This window comes from Scomber scombrus, chromosome 17 (genome assembly GCF_963691925.1).
Source record: "Scomber scombrus chromosome 17, fScoSco1.1, whole genome shotgun sequence".
In the NCBI taxonomy this organism is placed as follows: Eukaryota; Metazoa; Chordata; class Actinopteri; order Scombriformes; family Scombridae; genus Scomber; species Scomber scombrus.
The window spans coordinates 533,033-554,034 of NC_084986.1; the positions used below are offsets into that span (position 1 = coordinate 533,033).

General features: G+C 39.1%; 1 protein-coding gene, 1 long non-coding RNA gene and 1 other non-coding gene across 5 annotated transcripts in view; 2 read left to right on the top strand and 1 right to left on the bottom strand.

The window, feature by feature from the left end:
• Window positions 1-21,002, bottom strand: part of LOC133997984 (pleckstrin homology domain-containing family G member 3-like) — a 378,673-nt gene that overhangs the window by 232,493 nt on the left and 125,178 nt on the right. The gene's annotated exons all lie outside the window — the stretch shown is intronic.
• On the top strand, window positions 2,037-8,635 carry LOC133997277 (uncharacterized). 3 transcript variants are annotated; one of them, XR_009927280.1, is made up of 5 exons: window positions 2,037-2,124; window positions 3,109-3,172; window positions 3,381-3,441; window positions 3,543-3,603; window positions 7,472-8,635. It is a non-coding gene; the product is annotated as an uncharacterized LOC133997277 (long non-coding RNA). The 3 variants fall into 3 exon arrangements; XR_009927279.1 differs by lacking the exon at window positions 7,472-8,635 and having other exon boundaries at window positions 3,381-3,445; window positions 3,543-3,802; XR_009927278.1 differs by lacking the exon at window positions 7,472-8,635 and having other exon boundaries at window positions 3,543-3,802.
• Window positions 10,214-10,287, top strand: trnai-aau (transfer RNA isoleucine (anticodon AAU)). Its single transcript has one exon. It is a non-coding gene; the product is annotated as a tRNA-Ile (tRNA).

The following is a 21,002-nucleotide window of genomic DNA, read 5'->3' on the forward strand; positions in this document are numbered from 1 at the left end:
CATCATGTGACTCTGCAGACAGCAGCTAACAGCTAACAGCAGCTAACAGCAGCTAACAGCTAACAGCAGCTGATCAGCAGCTAACAGCAGCTAACAGCTGATCAGCAGCTAACAGCAGCTAACAGCAGCTAACAGCTAACAGCAGCTAACAGCTAACAGCAGCTAACAGCTAACAGCTGATCAGCAGCTAACAGCTGATCAGCAGCTGACTGTTAATGACATTGTTTGACTGAATGTGAACAAACCTGTTTTAAAAATAACACACAGCTAGTCCGTCACTTCCTGTTTATACCCTCCACAAATTACTATGGTAACCATAGTTACAAAACTGAAGGCATGATCATACATGCACACACACACACACACACACACACACACACACACACACACACACACACACACACACACACACACACACACACACACACACAAACACACACAGACAGACACACCCACACACACACATACACACCTTTGTACACTGCCTTTGTCTTTATATCCTTGTGAGGACATTCATTAACATGATGCATTCCTCAGCAGCGCTCTTTGAAACTGTGAGAACCAAAATGTCCTCACAACTCTGGATAGATTGATTAATTTTCATTTTATCAGTACAGTCAATGGTCCATATCAGTCTAGTGGGCAGACTTTCCTCACTGTCATTGTATTAATATTTTCTTTTAATTATATCTTAAACATTTCTCAACACCTCTCTCATTCATTCATCACAGGGTTAAAATCTCTGTGGAGGGTCCAAGAATGTCAGAGGATGTTGTCTGGGAATATGTGTATTTACCAGGTGGGGAGTTCTGGTCCTCTGAAATGAGGACAACGTGGAAGTAACTTAAAACTGCATTCTATCAAAAGGCCACCAGGGGGCGACCGTTTTGGTGTCAAAAGGACTTCCGTCTCTATACAAGTCAATGGAGAATTCACCAACTTCTCACTTGATTTCTAACCTCAGTAAACGTTTTCAAAATGTGTTTATGGTCTCAATCGCTAGTTTAAAGCCTTCTTCAATGCAGTATGATGTTCATTTGGGACATTTTGGCCTCCCTGATTTTATATGTGACGATAAAGCAGGGTATGCATTAGGGCGTGGCTACGTGGTGATTGACAGGTTGATTGGTTCACAGGTTCAGGAGGGCGCCTCATGCTCCTCCTGATGCCCAGGATTGTGAACCCAAATCAAACACTATGAAAGGTAAAACCCTCAAATCCAGTGACCTGCCTGCAAGACTACACTCAGGTTAAAGAAGCCCAGAAACACTCACAGTGTGGTCCAACTACAGTCTGACAGAAATGCTCAAAACTATATCTGCAGCTTGACGAACATGTCTGCAATTATTATTATTAGTCATATTTCTTTTATTTTTTATTGTTGTTATTATTAAACCTCTCTGTGTGTCTCTCTCCTTTTTTCTCTTAACCCAGCCGGTCCAGGCAGAAGGCCGTCCACCTTGAAGTTTTCCTTTGCTGCTGTCAGTGTTGCTCATGGGGGAATGTTGGGTCTAGAGTACAGTCTCAACCGGCTCTAAATGAGTTCCATGAGATAACTTCAGCTGTGTTTTGGCACCATATAAATAAAACTGTATTAAATTGAATATATAAACAGAACCTGAAATTTAGACCTTCCAGGTTGTGACAGACTCAGGTTGGAGGAGCCTTCAGGTTAAAAGTCATTCAGTTCTCATTGTTGAAAGTCTCTTCTGTTACTTCCACCTGTTGTTTTGTCCTGTGTCGTATGTGTCTTTGTATTAATCATTTGTTTCATTCATCATTTGTTTTGCATTATTAATCTAAAAAAACAAAAACCAATTAGTTACCAAACATGTAACAGTGTTTTTTTAAAGATGCTGTTTTAGGAAGTCTGAGTTCACAAACTGTAAGCAGAAAAACTGGATTGACTGTTTATCTTGACAATGGTATTGTTTGTTGTTACCTTCCAGAATAATCATCATTACATAACACCAATGAACTATAGGGCGGGTTTTAAAGGTGTGAAGTGTGAAGCCGCAAATTATTCACATTATTCAGACACGGCGGCATTGAACATAGTCGGGTTTGACGGAGCTTCTGATCATCCAACTTTAAAGCTTTAAATCCACTCTCAGATTTTCCACAGTAAGTACAAACTAACTCAGCATGTGTTTCATTTGTTTGAGGCTTGCATTCAAATTTTACCAAAATTATAGTATTCTTTAGTAAAATGTACTTAAAGTATCAAAGTACCCATTAGCCAGTGTGAGAACGTTATTGTATTATAATATAATAACATATATAGTACATTGTTAGTTAAATGTTGAAGGGATAATACTGTTAAGTATGACTGACGATCATTTATTGTAGGGCCATAAAGATCATTTTGGGTCATTTTAAACCAGATTCATAAACAGACGTGTTTTTGACTTATGATGAGACTAAAGTTATGTTCAATACTGATAAATGAAAATTTGGGTTTGTACTGTGATCCTGACTACTGCACATATTAATTAGTACGACCACATCATGCTATTTACTGTCAGTTCTGGGACTTCCTGGAATCTTCTGTGGCCTGCATACTGATGAGATTAGTCATCTGCTACTTTACACAACACATCACAGACATTACGCCTGATTCATCTTCACATATGTCTTAATGATCTGATCTTTGGTTTTACTCACTATAGGAAGGAGGAGTTAAACTTAAGCTTCTTTTATCTTTAAGATAAATATTAAGTCAATGAACCTAAATTTAATGGAAGTAAACCTTTCCTTTCCTGCTTTACATAAATTATATCAAAAATCATCTAGTGATTCATTTTTCTCTCCCTTGAACAAAAGAGCTGTGAAAACATCTGGACATTGAGCCATTTTTTGTCATTATATTCTTATTTCAATGAATTTACATACTTAAAATATTTAATAGAACTTTTACTTGTAATGTAGTATTTGTACATTGTTGTACTGCTACTTCTACTTAAGTAATAGATGTGAATAATCTACAGCACTTTTTCATTGACATAGTTTTCATTACATCCAAGTAAACTCTGTGCTTTAATGTTACAATACACACAGCAACAAGTATGTACAGTAATACAACAAATAAATGAATCTTTTTTAATCCAGATAACAGGTTACCGTTTGGTAGACTTCCTCTGAGCTGGACGTGAACGAGCCTGTTGGACAGACAGTGAGTACAGCATCGTACATGCAGTGTGGTTTGCTGTTATGTTGTTTTTGTAATAATAACAATATCTCTAGTGTAAAGCTAAGACATGCTCCTGATGGTTTGAGTCGTGCATTCAGTTTGTATTGACACAAATTTGTGTCTATAGGCAACGTAGTCATTCATAATGAAAAGAATCTAATACTTTGTTACGATCGTGTTTCACCAAAAGTTAAACACAGAACTGTGAGGCATCCAGAGCTGAACCACCAGACGAGTCACTGCAGAAAAACGTGAGTATTTATCATCAGTGTTTTTCAGTAGATCCTACAGAAGTATATTTACCTCTGACAGTGTGTTGCTATAATAATTGTGCTCTATTTGTGTCTCATAGGGAACCTGACTGGTCTTCATCGTGTGGCGAGTTCATGCTGCCTCCTGCTGCTGAAGATACGGTACAACATCAAAGATTAGTCTGATACCATCAGCTGTGGGCCGACACACACATTAAAAGTCAAACCAAGAGTTCAGCAGAAAGAACATCTAATAATTAGTCCATTCTGTTATTGCACTCTGATATCCATGGCTTCTTCACCTCTCAATCCTGACTCTCAGCCAGAGATTCACATTCCCAAAATATTTTCTCTAGCTCATTTGAACATATGCAGTCTGAGAAATAAGATTAATGAGATTTATCATATATTAGCACTTCATAATATTCATGTGTTGGCACTCTCCGAAACACATTTAGACCCAAGTTTTGATGACAGTGAATTATATATTAAAGGTTACAGTTTGTACAGAAGAGATAGAAACAAGAATGGAGGTGGTGTAGCTTTCTACATTCACGATCAGATCCCAGGTAAAATACGGACAGACTTAATGTGCTCTGATTTAGAGATTATTTGGGTTCAGCTTCAACTGGATGATGAAAGACCAGTTTTAGTGGGTTGTTGTTACAGACCACCAGATAGCAACGCTGCATATTTGGAAAGAATTTGTGAAAAAATAGAAACAGTGTTGTCTGAAGAAAACATGGACATTTTCCTCCTGGGAGACTTCAACATTGATTGGGCGAAAAAATCAAAGGAACAAACAAATTTCTCTGTTTTAACTGAATGTCGGATGACCCAGGTAATGGATAAGTTTACTAGTGTGAGGATTGGTAATAAAGGCATCAAGTCATCAACTATTATTGACCATATATATACAAATATTCCTCTGAGATGTTCAGACATTACTTCAACACCTACAGGTTGTAGTGATCATGATCTCATTTCTGTCACTGTGGAGAGAAATGATCCCAAACTTAAAGAAGATATTATCATTCAGAGATCATACGAGATGTTTGATGAAGCCAGTTACATCCGTGACATCAGGAGGGCTCAGTGGGCAGAAGTACACAATGAATCAGACCCTGAGGATGCTTTATCCAAGTTCATTGGCATCTTTAGCAATCTAACAGTCAAGCATGCCCGCTTAGTGAGGGACCCAGCTGAAAATGATGATGCACCATGGCTGGACGAAGAGATAAAGTCTTTATTGTTAGACAGAGATGATGCAAAAAAGAAATTCAGACAATCAGCCAGTTGTTATGGGGATATTTGTAATAAAGTAGAAAAAGCTATTTCTACAAAAAAGGAACAAAAGAGACTCAGAGAAGCTGATAATGATATTGAGGAAAAACAGGAGACTTTAAATGACTTCATGGGGATGAACTCATGTTCTCCTGTTACCAACATAGAATCAGAAGGATGTCTAATCACAGACGACACTGAGATTGCCAATTACTTTAATCGATATTATAAAACAGAGGAATTAAAATGTTTTGTTAGGAATGAAGGCCAGTCTTTGTCACGTAAACTCATAAAAGAAAGAATCATGAAAGACAAACAATGTTCACTCAGGTTTGTCTCAGTTGACGTTGAAAAGGTTGAGAGTCTGTTGTCGTCTCTCTCTGATGATATTTCTCCTGGAACAGACAACATGGACGTCAGACTGCTTAAAAAGGCAGCCAGTCACATCTCTGCTCCCGTACGTCACATAGTGAACCAGTGTGTGGAATGTGGTGTATTTCCATCTCAGTGGAAAGAGTCCAAAATCATTCCGATGTCAAAGAACAGAAGTGCTCACTTCAGTGCAGAGAACAGCACAGCTGTCAGTCTGCTGCCTGTCTTAAGTCACATCCTGGAGAAACTGATCCATGAACAGATTCTAAAGTACTTTATGGATAATAAACTGATCACTAAACATCAACATGCTTTTAGACCGGGTCATTCTATCTGCTCAGCTCTTGTTTACATGACATATGATTGGTACAAGAAATTTGATGAGCATAAATCAGTTGGGGCTGTGTTTATGGATTTCATTGCTGCCTTTGAGGTCAGTCACAATTTGCTGGTTGACAAACTTGAATGTTATAACTTCTCATATTCGGCTCTTTCTCTGATGGGAAGTTATCTATATGGCAGGAGACAAACAGTTTGTTACAATGGCTGCTTTTCTGCTGTCAGAGACGTTGTCTGTGGATTGCCACAGGGTAGCTTCCTTGGTCAGCTCCTGTTTTCCATCTTTGTAAATGATCTGCCTCTTGTTTTACAACAGTCCTCCATTGTCATGTATGCTGATCACATGACGGTATATTACTCATTTGATCATAGTAATGAAAAAAGTTCTGCTAGAGTTGCTCTTGGCTGTGGACCCCGAACTGATGTTGAATCATTGTCATGGCCTTTAGTAGAAGACAAATCATGGAACAACTTGTTTGATTTCATGAGGATAGCTGTGCGTTCAGGTAGACCAGCATCTTTTTCAGCTCAACTGAAGTACTGTGGTGAAACGCACATGTACAGCACTCGGTCTAAACAGAACAGACTGTTTGTTATCAGTAGAGTTACTGGTGACTTAAGACTTACAATTAAGGACATCTGGTCTGAACTGGTCACTTAAAATGTAAAGTTGTGTACATCCTCAAAGATGAAGGATGACCAAAATAGCTGCGGATTAATATTCTGTCCATCTACTAATCAATAAATTGACTAATCATTGAAGCTCTACTGAAGACACAGAGATTTATGAAAGTTAACTAATATGACACTTAAAGGTTTATCATTTATTCATTTATTCATTTTTTTCACTTTGTATTTGTTTCTTTATTACCGAACTCGTTTGTTGCTATGTAGACCGGCTATGCCTCAGGAGAAGGAATATTCATATAGAACTAATGACAGTAGATGTTTCTGTGATGATCCTGAAGATGCAAAGATGATGTGAATCAGGAGTTCTTTCTTAATGCACGTTAAATTACGAGCTCGGATCAATCGTCTACATGCACGAGACATGTGACAAAGATTTGACCAGAGTGAAGAAATTCATACTATTACTGGTATGTCAGATATTTTCCAAGAGGTATCATATGGTGCTTTTCCATTACACAGTTCTAGCACGACTCAACTCTACTCTGTTTATTCTGCGTCTCCATCAGGGATAGTACCTGGTACCTGCTGCTCCATCAGGGATAGAACCTGGTACCTGCTCCTCCATCAGGGATAGTACCTGGTACCTGCTGCTCCATCAGGGATTGTACCTGGTACCTGCTGCTCCATCAGGGATAGTACCTGGTACCTGCTCCTCCATCAGGATAGTACCTGGTACCTGCTCCTCCATCAGGGATAGTACCTGGTACCTGCTGCTCCTCCATCAGGGATAGTACCTGGTACCTGCTCCTCCATCAGGGATAGTACCTGGTACCTGCTGCTTTTTTAGTATCTGCTCTGCCGAGGTTCCAAGCGAGCCGAGCGGATACTAAATGTGACGTCAACAGACTGCCGGCCACTGATTGGTCAGAGAGTCACTGGAAGAGTCATGAGGCGTCCCACACAAGAATCAAACCCGGCATTTTTAAATACCAACAACAGCGTTACAGAGATTGGTTTCTCTTCTCTTGCTTTGTGTGAGACAGAAAGCCTCATACAGCAGCAAGTACACCATCACCTCCAAAGTCACGGCAGTTTAATGCAGCGTTGCTATGACGACCCCGCTCACGTTGAGTAGGAACTATAGTAATGGAAAAGGTTCCTGGTACCAAACTGAGTCAAGTCGAGCCGAGTAGAGCTAGAACTGTAGAGTGGAAAAGCTCCAATAGACAGAATATGATCTAAGACAGTTGGCCAAGTATTTTTACCCAATGTGTCGTCATTCTGCTGGCGGCTCCTAGACGTCCTGGCAGCAGAACGTGATCTGATGACCGGCTACATGTAAAATACATACTAACTACTAGAATTAGGTTGTTTATTATTAGATTCATTGTTTGTTTTTTCACAGTACATGGCATAGAGGCTGATAGGAAAGAGAGAGGGAACCAGGGACGCTGCCTTTAATCATGGGAAACAAGTCCAGAGAGCCAGAGGGCCGTCTGGTAGAACATGATGAGGGTCTATGGGAGAGATAGTGTTAGGTGGTTGTCTGTGTGGTCAGAAGAATTTGAATTTCTATGTTTTCACTATTATCGGGTTTCATTTTTATTCCTCAAATTGCATGTTTTTATGTTTTTATGTTTTTTATTTCCAATTCTTACTGTTAAATGTTTGTTTTATGTAAACATTGAGTTGCCATTGTGTATGAAATGCTCTGTATAAATAAAGCTGCCTTGCCTTTATGTGGCAGGCCAACCACTCGGCTACCAAGCCACTCTCAGTTTTTAGATGAGCACCAGGGTGTAACTTCATCACTTCAGTTACAGATATCATGTTAATAACTGTTGCAGTCCAGTTAAACAGAACCTCGTCCTCCTTAATGCCTCCATTTAATGTCACATTATATAATCAACTGCATCAGTGTCTGCAGGGATAAAAGGCTCAAATCAAGCTACAAGCAGCCTGGTGTTTCCCTTTGTTCCAGTATGTGGTGTAAACTACTTTGTTTTGTATTTTTATAGTTTTTTTTATTTAAATTCATTGTTCATGTATATAAATGAGATATTTGTTGTTTACTGTGTTAGTATCTGTATGTAAAGCCCAGTTATTATATATCAGAGTGTTGCGCAGCAGCTGGGAAAGTTTTTACATTTCTAAACTGAAATTTTGTAGTTAAGTATTTTGGAAATGTTATATCATTTATATCATTTATATCATTTATATAAGGTCTTCATTGTCTGTTACTGAGTTTTTAAGTCTTATTAAGTTTTAAATATTCTATTTTTTTACCTTTTTATTGAACAGCTGGCCAACAGGAAACTGGGTTTGACATGCAACAAATGTGCCTGATTAGAAGCAGGAGCGTTGCAGATAAACAGCTTACAGTTAAAATATGAACATATATTAATATTGAATGTGCTACAGTGGAGTAGTGAAATTCCTGCTCACCAGAATGACTTGATGTGTGTGTTCATTAAACATTAAATAAATGATTGTTAACAAGATGATGTTGGTTTTTTTTTGTTGCTTTTTTTTAAAAGCAATTTTAACTTGAAACAATTAAAGACTGTAAAGTGAATTCAGACATTTTCTTCTAAACACATTAAATAGGTCATAAATGTATTTCTAAAAAAGGTGTAAAAAGCATTTCATCCATTTAGATTTGAATTGTGGAGCTAGGCTTAGCATAAACCCGCCCTGCTGCTGTAGAGGTATAAATACATTCAGCGCACACTACTACTACTACAGTCTACAGTTAGCCAGTTAGCTGAGTTAGCCGCCGAGCTAGCAGCTGAGTTAGCAGCAGAAAGCTCTCAGCTCTAGCGTCCATGTTTCTGGTAGAGGTGGTGACTTTGATTGACAGGTGACACTTGGTAGGGGGCGGGGCTTCAGCGGACTCGGCGGCCACGCCCACAGCGTTTGGGAGCAGAGAAATAGGCAGACTTTTACACAACTTTGAAGCCTAATTTTATATATTTGGCAATTTTTTTAATCATTCAAATTTGGCAGGGTGGTTAACAACACACTTTTCTGTGGTATGTCAAACTCAGAACACATATTTATTCTTACTTTGCTCGGACTTTAAAGAAACAACCAATAAATCAAGTCTAATGTAATTCATGAACTTATATAACCCAAATCATCATCAGAGGACATGAAACACACACTGATGTTAAACATGAACACAGAAGAAAGAGGCTGTGTGTTTCAGTTTCAGTATCACACTGATCAGATGTCCGTTCATCATGTGACTCTGCAGACAGCAGCTAACAGCTAACAGCAGCTAACAGCAGCTAACAGCAGCTAACAGCAGCTAACAGCAGCTAACAGCAGCTAACAGCAGCTAACAGCAGCTAACAGCAGCTAACAGCTGATCAGCAGCTAACAGCTGATCAGCAGCTAACAGCAGCTAACAGCTGATCAGCAGCTAACAGCAGCTAACAGCTAACAGCTAACAGCAGCTGACTGTTAATGACACTGTTTGACTAAATGTGAACAAACCTGTTTTAATAATAACACACAGCTAGTCCGTCACTTCCTGTTTATACCCTCCACAAATTACTATGGTAACCATAGTTACAAAACTGAGGGCATGATTATACACGCACACACACACACACACACACACACACACACACACACACACACACACGTTTGTCTTTATATCCTTGTGAGGACATTCATTAACATGATGCATTCCTCAGCAGCGCTCCAAAGTCTGAAGCATCAAACTGCTCACACAAAATGTCCTCACAACACTGGTTTATATCTGAAAGTGGTTCTCTCAAAGATAGAAAGACATTCACACACTTTGTGTGTTTCCTTCCAAACAGACTAATCATGTTTCTAATGAAGGAAGCTTCACAGTGACAGAACAAAACAACCTTTTGAAATATAGTGCGTGTGGGACATCAACCTATAAACAGAAAGTAGTGGATCCTAATCAGCTCTACAGAAAAGAAGGTAATGGAGAATGCGGGCATCGATCCCGCTACCTCTCACATGCTAAGCGAGCGCTCTACCATTTGAGCTAATTCCCCTTCTTGAAGACTTTTACAAGCCTGGTTCCACCAGGTCGCTAGTTGTTTAAAGGCAAATGAGTGTCTTTCATTCTATTAGCGACGCGGGTGTAGATAGAATGGCAGCAGCAGGCCTGTTAGCTCAGTTGGTTAGAGCGTGGTGCTAATAACGCCAAGGTCACAGGTTCGATCCCTGTACAGGCCAGGCTTAATTGTTGTAGAGGGAGGACATCTCCTGAAATCCTTCAGATGTAAAGTTGGCAGTGTTTTCAACTCATGGAATGTGCAACAGTGCCCCATCACCTCACACATGGATCCCATGAAGGCAAAAGCTTGATCTTCAAAGTCTTGCTTCTCCTGACTGTTTGTCGGTAGACTACTACCGTGGCCCAGTTCAAATGTACACGTCACTGTCTACATGACCACGTGGCCTAATGGACAAGGCGTCTGACTTCGGATCAGAAGATTGAGGGTTCGAATCCCTTCGAGGTTGATATGACCAGATCAATATAAAAAACTGCAATGTGTAGATATTAAAACTGGAAATTAATAAATGGTCATTTTTCAACATTATGAATGAGGAGCCCAAGCTAACCCTCATCTAAATGGAATGTATGGATTTTTAATCTTTCATTACTTTTCATATGAAAGACACAGCAGGGAAAATATGATATACTGTATATACACACAGAGATATTCATAATACACAAGTATTCAGCAGTGTGTTACTTCGATGATGACACATTTCATATTGCAAACTTTTTATTCATTATTATCACAGTATGTTTTCATTAGTAATGGATTTATTATTATAAAATTAGTTTTACAATAGAATTATCTTAAAAACATCAGTTTATCTTGTTCTTTCACAAAACATTTTCATTGTTTCACAGAATCAACATCAAACATTGCTCATTAGCATTATTACATTTGTTCCAGACATTAAAATAAAGTCTGTTCAAAGGTGTCAAGGCTCAATTTATTAATCTAAACTATTACAGATGTTACCCTAACCCTGATCAACCATCAAATATGCACAGAACAACACAAAATCAACCAAACTAAGAAAAAAACATGCCATGTCGACCATTCATGTAATATAATGAATACTTTATTTAATATTGCTGCTATAAGCTGCAGCGTTTCTTTCTTCATTCTAACAAAGTTATTGTTTCAATGCAAGAAGTTATTAGGTTCTTACAACTACACACATTCATTAGTGAAACATTGAGTAATAATAACAGGAATAAATAGTAATAAAGTGTTGAAATATAATAAGAAAGTGATGCGGTTATCAGCAGCCTCGGGTTCTAGTTTGGTTTATTACAAGACAGGTTTCTCATGGGAATATCAGAATATGAAGAAGGTTTTTTTTTAAATCTTTGATATAAGGTTAAATAAACCCATCATCATTACCCCATCCACCGTCCACACACACACACACACACACATTTACTTATTTCCATGCTCACCTTCACTGAGCTGTCCCTGGGCGACATGAGGAAGTTAACTCTTTGATATTTGCAATATGCAAACAGGAGAAGCTGTCCTATTTGCCTCTGCCCTGCACAGATATCTCTGTTTTTAGACTAGAAACAGACACGTAGACAATTATTATTTTATACAATTAAAGTATATTATTCATCAAAAATGATATGAGTAGATGAGCCTCCCGCCGAAGACAGCGGGCAATGGAGTTCGGTTAACTTCCTGGGAACCATCATTGAGGAAAGGGCCTATGAGTCACTTCTGTTGCTTGTGCCTATTGTCTTGTCCAGTGCTGTATGTGTCTTTGTGTTAATTACTTGTCTCTCATTATCAATTTAAAAAATGGCAAATTAGTTAAAAAGCTTGTAATGCACAGTGGTGTTTTAAGGCTTCTGTTATAGGAAGTTCACAAATGCATAAACAGAAAAACTTGAGTGTCACTATTTTTGGCTGAACCCAGATGCAGGGAGAGACTCGTTTGTGATGGAAACAACATTCAAATATCAGGTGATGTCTCAGGATGCAAAGTAGGTGCATGGACAGCAGGAAAGCAGGAAAGCAGGAAAGCAGGAGAGCAGACAGACAAAACAAAAACACACCAAGCACAAAAACAGAAAGTAAAGAAAACACAACAGCAGGCTGGAGTCAAAGGGGATTCGTGACATTGACTGTTTATTTTGACAGTAGTGTTGTTTGTTATAACTATAAATTATTAACATATATAATGTTTATATATTGTAACTCCTGTTTTTATTCATCACTACATCTTGGACGATATTGCATCACTTATACTGTAGCGCACACTTCTATAAATAATACTGTACTTTTTGCATTTGTGGTTTGATGCTATCTGCTCTCTTTACTCTACACAATGACAGTAACATTGAATGTAATCTAATCTAATCTAGATGTACAGGGGCGGGTTTTAAAGGTAACTCTGCAGGGTGAGGCTTCAGGTGAGTCAGATTTAAAGCAGACAGGATGTTGCTGGTGTTGACAGAGCGTCTGATGATGCAGCTTTAAATCCACTCTCAACGTTTCCCCGACGCTTCTTCATCAATCTGCATCTTCCTCTCACAGCAGCATCAGGTGACCACGGACACGTACAGCAGGTGAGTAAGTTAGTTAATAAGTACTAATAATCATTTTTATTTATATATGAGTCTTAAAACAAGTCCAATTTAAAACAATTAAAAAGCTTTAGCTTGGGAAAGAAATATAGAAAGCAATAAATAAAATAAGAATTGAGATAATGACTATAATGTATAATATTGGAACATTGGGAAAGAAATACAGAAGCAAAATTAGCAACTCTACATACGAGGAAGAGTAAAGTGAGTAAAATAAAACAGTAAATAAGAGCATGAGAGACAGTCTGAATAAAACTGAACTGATTTTGGAGATTCTCCTGAGCTGCAGAAACAAAGAGCAGCTTTGTAAACATGCTTGTTGAAGCTGAGGTGATTATCACAAGAAGAGAGGTACAAATGAGTGTCATATATGTAGATGAAATGCCCCAGGGGTAACATGTAGAGAGAAAACCAGAGTGGCAGAGGACAGACCCCTGTTTAAAAAAGAATCAATTGTTCAGTCAAAATCAATGATGTCTAAAATCATTTAACAATTAACTTTTTCTCCTTTGAACAAAAGGGCCATTTTTATCATTATATTCCTATTTCAATTATTTGTGATATTAAGATATGATCTAATTTATTTGATTTCACATTGTTTTGCCTTTTTAAGCATTTAAGCATCCAGAGTTGAAGCATCAGACCAGGAGACGATCGACCCCAGAAGCCTGAAACACTCCACAACAATGTGAGTATTTATATCTATGTGTTTCAGCTGCAGAGTGTTTGTGTATCTGATAGACTGTCAAACTAATAGATGTAACTTCATAACGTCACCTGTTGGTTTGTGGACTCTTTGAAGCCTTGAGTCTGCAGTTTGTCTGCTGCCATCAAACCTTTATTAGAGACCAAAATGTAACAATTAACTTCCATGAGTTGGAGTATAGCCATAGCCGTCACTATCTATGGCTATACTCTGTAAATCTAACCACTCAACCATCAGGACACACCAAGCAGTTTTAGTTTTATCATCAAATTTGAATGAACTGGGACCATGATTTACAAAATGAACATAATGCTGAACTGAAGAAGACCTGGTACCAGTGTTTTGTGAGGTAATGAATCAAGTGAGAAGCTTCTCATAGACGTCCATATAACTGGATTTCTTTTTGGAGCCACTGCAGTCGCCCCCTGCTGACCATTACAGTCGCAGGGTTAAGTCACATCTGCATTGGCTTCACCTTTCAGACCAGGAGCTACCTGCTTGGTCTATCTGCAGGACTTTGGTAGTTATTTTCTATTTCCCCAGAACAGAGCCTTAGGACTTTTAGACATTTTATAGTTACCTTTTGCCTGTTTTTATTATTATATGGTAATAAACCTTTTTAAATAAATTTTTAAGTTCATTAAGAGTCTTCAGCTATTTTAACCCCTAGGGGTTTTTGGCATGATAAATTAAACCTTTTTAATATTCTTACTATTATTCTTTTTCAGAAACATTTCGAACAAAGTATTTATTTCTTTGATTGATTTTCACAGCCATGTGACATTAACAAAGTCTATTTTATCAGATTATTATGATTTCCATGTAAAATCTTAACTAAAACAGTCACTCAAAAGTAGTGAATGTATATTTACCTCTGACAGTGTGTCTCTATAATAATTGTGCTCTATTTGTGTCTCATAGGGATCCTGACTGGTCTTCATCGTGTGGCGAGTTCATGCTGCCTCCTGCTGCTGAAGATACGGTACAACAACAAAGATTAGTCTGATACCATCAGCTGTGGGCCGACACACACACACACACACACACACACACACACACACACACACACACACACACACACACACACACACACACACACACACACACACACACACACACACACATTAAAAGTCAAACCAAGAGTTCAGCAGAAAGAACATCTAATAATTAGTCCATTCTGTTATAACACTCAGATACCCATGGCTTCTTCATCTCTCAATCCTGACTCTCAGCCAGAGATTCACATTCCCAAAATATTATCTGTAGCTCATTTGAACATACACAGTCTGAGAAATAAGATTGATGAGATTTATCATATATTAACACATCATCAGATGCATGTGTTGGCACTCTCCGAAACCCATTTAGATCCCAGTTTTGATGACAGTAAATTATGTATTAAAGGTTACAGTTTCTACAGAAGAGATAGAAACAAGAAAGAAGACGGAAAAACGAAAGGAGGTGGTGTAGCTTTCTACATTCACGATCAGATCCCAGGTAAAATACGGACAGACTTAATGTGCTCTGATTTAGAGATTATTTGGGTTCAGCTTCAACTTGATGATGAAAGACCAGTTTTAGTGGGTTGTTGTTACAGACCACCAAAGAGCAAGGCTGCATATTTGGACAGAATTTGTGAAAGAATAAAAACAGTGTCTAAAGAAAAGATGGACATTTTCCTCCTGGGAGACTTCAACATTGATTGGGCGAAAGAATCTTCTCCAAAAAATAAAATTGACTCTGTTTTAACTGAATGTCGGATGACCCAGGTAATGGATCAGCCTACTAGGGTGACGATTGATGATAAAGGCATAAAGACAAAAATTATTGACCATATATATACAAATATTCCAAAGAGGGAATGTTCAAACATTACTTCAACACCTACAGGTTGTAGTGATCATAACCTCATTTCTGTCACTGTGGAGAGAAATGTTCCCAAACTTAAAGAAGAGATTATCTTTCAGAGATCATACGAGATGTTTGATGAAGCCAGTTACATCAGTGACATCAGGAGGGCTCAGTGGACAGAAGTACACAATGAATCAGACCCTGAGCATGCTTTATCCAAGTTCACTGACATCTTTAGCAAACTAGCCAACAAGCATGCCCCCTTAGTGAGGGACCCAGCTGAAAATGATGATGCACCATGGATGGACGAAGAGATAAAGTCTTTAATGTCACAGAGAGTTGATGCAAAAGAGGCTCTCAGAATATCGACCATTCATTATCAGAATATTTGTAATAAATTAGAAAAAGATATTTTTGCAAAAAAGGAACAACAGAGACTCAGAAAAGCTGGTAATGATATTAAGAAAATACAGGAGACTTTAAATGACTTCATGGGGATGAACTCATGTTCTCCTGTTACCAACATTGAATCAGAAGGACGTCTAATCACAGACGACACTGAGATTGCCACTTACTTTAATCAATATTATGTTGATAAAATAGAGGAATTAAAACATTCTGTTAGGTATGAAGGCCCATCTTTGTCATGTTTTCTCATAAAAGAAAGAATCATGAAAGACAAACATGTTTACTCAGTTTTGTCTCAGTTGATGTTAAAAAGGTTGAAAATCTGTTGTCGTCTCTCTCTGATGATATTTCTCCTGGAACAGACAACATGGACGTCAGACTGCTTAAAGAGGCAGCCAGTCACATCTCTGCTCCCGTACGTCACATAGTGAAACAGTGTCTCAAACGTGGTGTATTTCCATCTCAGTGGAAAGAGTCCAAAATCATTCCGATGTCAAAGAACAGAAGTGCTCACTTCAATGCAGAGAACAGCACAGCTGTCAGTCTGCTGCCTGTCTTAAGTCACATCCTGGAGAAACTGATCCATGAACAGATTCTAAAGTACTTTATGGATAATAAACTGATCAGTGAGAGTCAACATGCTTTTAGACCGGGTCATTCTACCTGCTCAGCTCTTGTTCACATGACAGATGATTGGTACAAAGAACTTGATGAGCGTAAATCAGTTGGGGCTGTGTTTATGGATTTCATTGCTGCCTTTGAGGTCAGTCGCAACTTGCTGGTTGACAAACTTGAATGTTATAAGTTCTCAGATTCGGCTCTTCTTCTGATGGGAAGTTATCTATCTGGCAGGAGACAAACAGTTTGTTACAATGGCTGCTTTTCTGCTGTCAGAAACGTTGTCTGTGGATTGCCACAGGGTAGCTTCCTTGGTCAGCTCCTGTTTTCCATCTTTGTAAATGATCTGCCTCTTGTTTTACAACAGTCCTCCATTGTCATGTATGCTGATCACATGACTGTTTATTACTCATCTGATGGTTGTACTGATGGAGACTTAACCAGTGTATTAGGAGCTGAGCTACAAGCTGTGCACGACTGGGTCACTGACAACAAGATGGTTTTAAACAAACCAGAATCTAAATCAATGATAATTAGATGTAAATCAGCTAAAGATCAACAGCTCCGCCTCTCTGTGCAACACATGGAACCGGAGCAAGTTAAACAGATCAGATTCTTAGGAATGACTCTTGATGAACACCTGTCTTGGTCACTGCATATCAACGATATTACTGAGAAAATGAAAGAGGGCATTGCAATCAGTAAGAAGTGTTCTACTGTTGTCTCTGAAGAAAACATGAAGAAGGTTGTTGAATCATTAGTGTTGTCTCATCTTGACTATTGTCCAGTCATATGGTCCAGTGCTAACAGAACACATCTCAATCAACTGCAAGAAGTCCAAAATAGTGCTGCTAGAGTTGCTCTTGGCTGTGGACCAAACACTAAAGTTGTTACAATGCATGAAACACTGTCATGGCCTTTAGTGGAAAAGAAATTACACAACAACTTGCTTGTTTTCATGGTTACAGCTGTGCGTTCAGGTACACCAGCATCGTTTTACGCTCAACTGAATTTCCTTGGTGAAACACACACGCACATCACTCGGTCTGTGCAGAACCGACTGTTGATTATCCCTCGAGCCAAGACTGAGTACTTAAGACGTACAGTTATGTTCAGGGGTTCTAAAGAATGGAACAAGTTACCAAACAGTGAAAAAAAGCTGTACCTCAAAGATGAAGGATTACCAAAATAGCTGCGGATTAATATTCTGTCCATCTACTAATCAATGAATTGACTAATCGTTGCAGTTCTACTGAAGACACAGAGATTTATGAAAGTCAACTAATATAACACTTAAAGGTTTATCATTTATTCATTTATTCATTTCATTATTTAATTATTTACTTTGTATTTGTTTCTTTATTACCGAACTCGTTTGTTGCTATGTAGACCGGCTATGCCTCAGGAGAAGGAATATTCATATAGAACTAATGACACTAGATGTTTCTGGGATGATCCTGAAGATGCAAAGATGATGCAAATCAGGAGTTCTTTTTTAATGCACGTTAAATTACGAGCTCGGATCAATCGTCTACATGCACGAGACATGTGACGAAGATTTGACCAGAGTGAAGATATTCATACTATTACTGGTATGTCAGATATTTTCCAAGAGGTATCATATGGTGCTTTTCCACTACACAGTTCTAGCACGACTCGACTCTCTTCTGTTTATTCTGCGTCTCCATCAGGGATAGTACCTGGTACCTGCTCCTCCATCAGGGATAGTACCTGGTACCTGCTCCTCCATCAGGGATAGTACCTGGTACCTGCTGCTCCATCAGGGATAGTTCCTGGTACCTGCTGCTCCATCAGGGATAGTTCCTGGTACCTGCTGCTCCATCAGGGATAGTACCTGGTACCTTCTGCTCCATCAGGGATAGTACCTGGTACCTGCTGCTCCTCCATCAGGGATAGTACCTGGTACCTGCTCCTCCATCAGGGATAGTACCTGGTACCCACTCCTCCATCAGGGATAGTACCTGGTACCTGCTCCTCCATCAGGGATAGTACCTGGTACCCACTCCTCCATCAGGGATAGTACCTGGTACCTGCTCCTCCATCAGGGATAGTACCTGGTACCTGCTCCTCCATCAGGGATAGTACCTGGTACCCACTCCTCCATCAGGGATAGTACCTGGTACCTGCTCCTCCATCAGGGATAGTGCCTGGTATCTGCTGCTCCATCAGGGATAGTACCTGGTACCTGCTCCTCCATCAGGGATAGTGCCTGGTACCTGCTCCTCCATCAGGGATAGTACCTGGTACCTGCTGCTCCATCAGGGATAGTACCTGGTACCCACTCCTCCATCAGGGATAGTACCTGGTACCTGCTCCTCCATCAGGGATAGTACCTGGTACCTGCTGCTCCATCAGGGATAGTACTTGGTATCTGCTGCTCCATCAGGGATAGTACCTGGTACCTGCTGCTCCATCAGGGATAGTACCTGGTACCTGCTCCTCCATCAGGGATAGTACCTGGTACCTGCTCCTCCATCAGGGATATTACCTGGTACCTGCTGTTCCATCAGGGATAGTACCTGGTACCTGCTGCTTTTTTAGTATCTGCTCTGCCGAGGTTCCAAGCGAGCCGAGCCGATACTAAATGTGACGTCAACAGACTGCCGGCCACTGACTGGTCAGAGAGTCACTGGAAGAGTCATGAGCCGTCCCACACAAGAATCAAACCCGGCATTTTTAAATAACAACAACAGCGTTACAGAGATTGGTTTCTCTTCTCTTGCTTTGTGTGAGACAGAAAGCCTCATACAGCAGCAAGTACACCATCGCCTCCAAAGTCACAGCAGTTTAATGCAGCGTTGCTATGACGACCCCGCTCACGTTGAGTAGGAACTATAGTAATGGAAAAGGTTCCTGGTACCAAACCGAGTCGAGTAGAGCCGAGTAGAGCTAGAACTGTAGAGTGGAAAAGCTCCAATAGACAGAATATGATCTAAGACAGTTGGCCAAGTATTTTTACCCAATGTGTCGTCATTCTGCTGGCGGCTCCTAGACGTCCTGGCAGCAGAACATGATCTGATGACCGGCTACATGTAAAATACATACTAACTACTAGAATTAAGTTGTTTTTTTATTAGATTCATTGTTTGTTTTTTACAGTACATGGCATAGAGGCTGATAGGAAACAGAGAGGGAACCAGGGACGCTGCCTTTAATCATGGGAAACAAGTCCAGAGAGCCAGAGGGCCGTCTGGTAGAACATGATGAGGGTCTATGGGAGAGATAGTGTTAGGTGGTTGTCTGTGTGGTCAGAAGAATTTGAATTTCTATGTTTTCACTATTATTGGGTTTAATTTTTATTTCTCAAATTGCATGTTTTTATGTTTTTATGTTTTTTATTTCCAATATTTACTGTTAAATGTTTGTTTTATGTAAAGCACATTGAGTTGCCATTGTGTATGAAATGCTCTGTATAAATAAAGCTGCCTTGCCTTTATGTGGAAGGCCAACCACTCGGCTACCAAGCCACTCTCAGAATTAAGTGTTTTTAGATAAGCACCAGGGTGTAACTTCATCACTTCAGTTACAGATATCGTGTTAATAGCTGTTGCGGTCCAGTTAAACAGAACCTCGTCCTCCTTAATGCCTCCATTTAATGTCACATTATATAATCAACTGCATCAGTGTCTGCAGGGATAAAAGGCTCAAATCAAGCTACAAGCAGCCTGGTGTTTCCCTTTGTTCCAGTATGTGGTGTAAAATACTTTGTTTTTTATTTAAATTCATTGTTTAATGACTTTGTTCATGTATATAAATGAGATATTTGTTGTTTACTGTGTTAGTATCTGTATGTAAAGCCCAGTTATTATATATCAGAGTGTTGTGCAGCAGCTGGGAAAGTTTTTAAATGTCTAAACTGAAATTTTGTAGTTAAGTATTTTGGAAATGTTATATCATTTATATCATTTATATCATTTATATAAGGTCTTCATTGTCTGTTACTGAGTTTTTAAGTCTTATTAAGTTTTAAATATTCTATTTTTTTGCCTTTTTATTGAACAGTTGGCCAACAGGAAACTGGGTTTGACATGCAACAAATGTGCCTGATTAAAAGCAGGAGCGTTGCAGATAAACAGCTTACAGTTAAAATATGAACATATATTAACATTGAATGTGTTACAGTGGCGTAGTGAAAGTCCTGCTCACCAGAATGACTTGATGTGTGTGTTCATTAAACATAAAATAAATGATTGTTAACAAGATGATGTTTTCTCATGTTTGTTTTTTTTTAAAGCAATTTTAACTTGAAACAATTAAAGACTGTAAAGTGAATTCAGACATTTTCTTCTAAACACATTAAATAGGTCATAAATGTATTTCTAAAAAAGGTGTAAAAAGCATTTCATCCATTTAGATTTGAATTGTGGAGCTAGGCTTAGCATAAACCCGCCCTGCTGCTGTAGAGGTATAAATACATTCAGCGCACACTACTACTACAGTCTACAGTTAGCCAGTTAGCTGAGTTAGCCGCCGAGCTAGCAGCTGAGCTAACAGCAGAAAGCTCTCAGACCTAGCGTCCATGTTTCTGGTAGAGGTGGTTACTTTGATTGACAGGTGACACTTGGTAGGGGGCGGGGCTTCAGCGGACTCGGCGGCCACGCCCACAGCGTTTGGGAGCAGAGAAATAGGCAGACTTTTACACAACTTTGAAGCCTAATTTCATATATTAATTATAATTAATAATTAGATTAATTATAT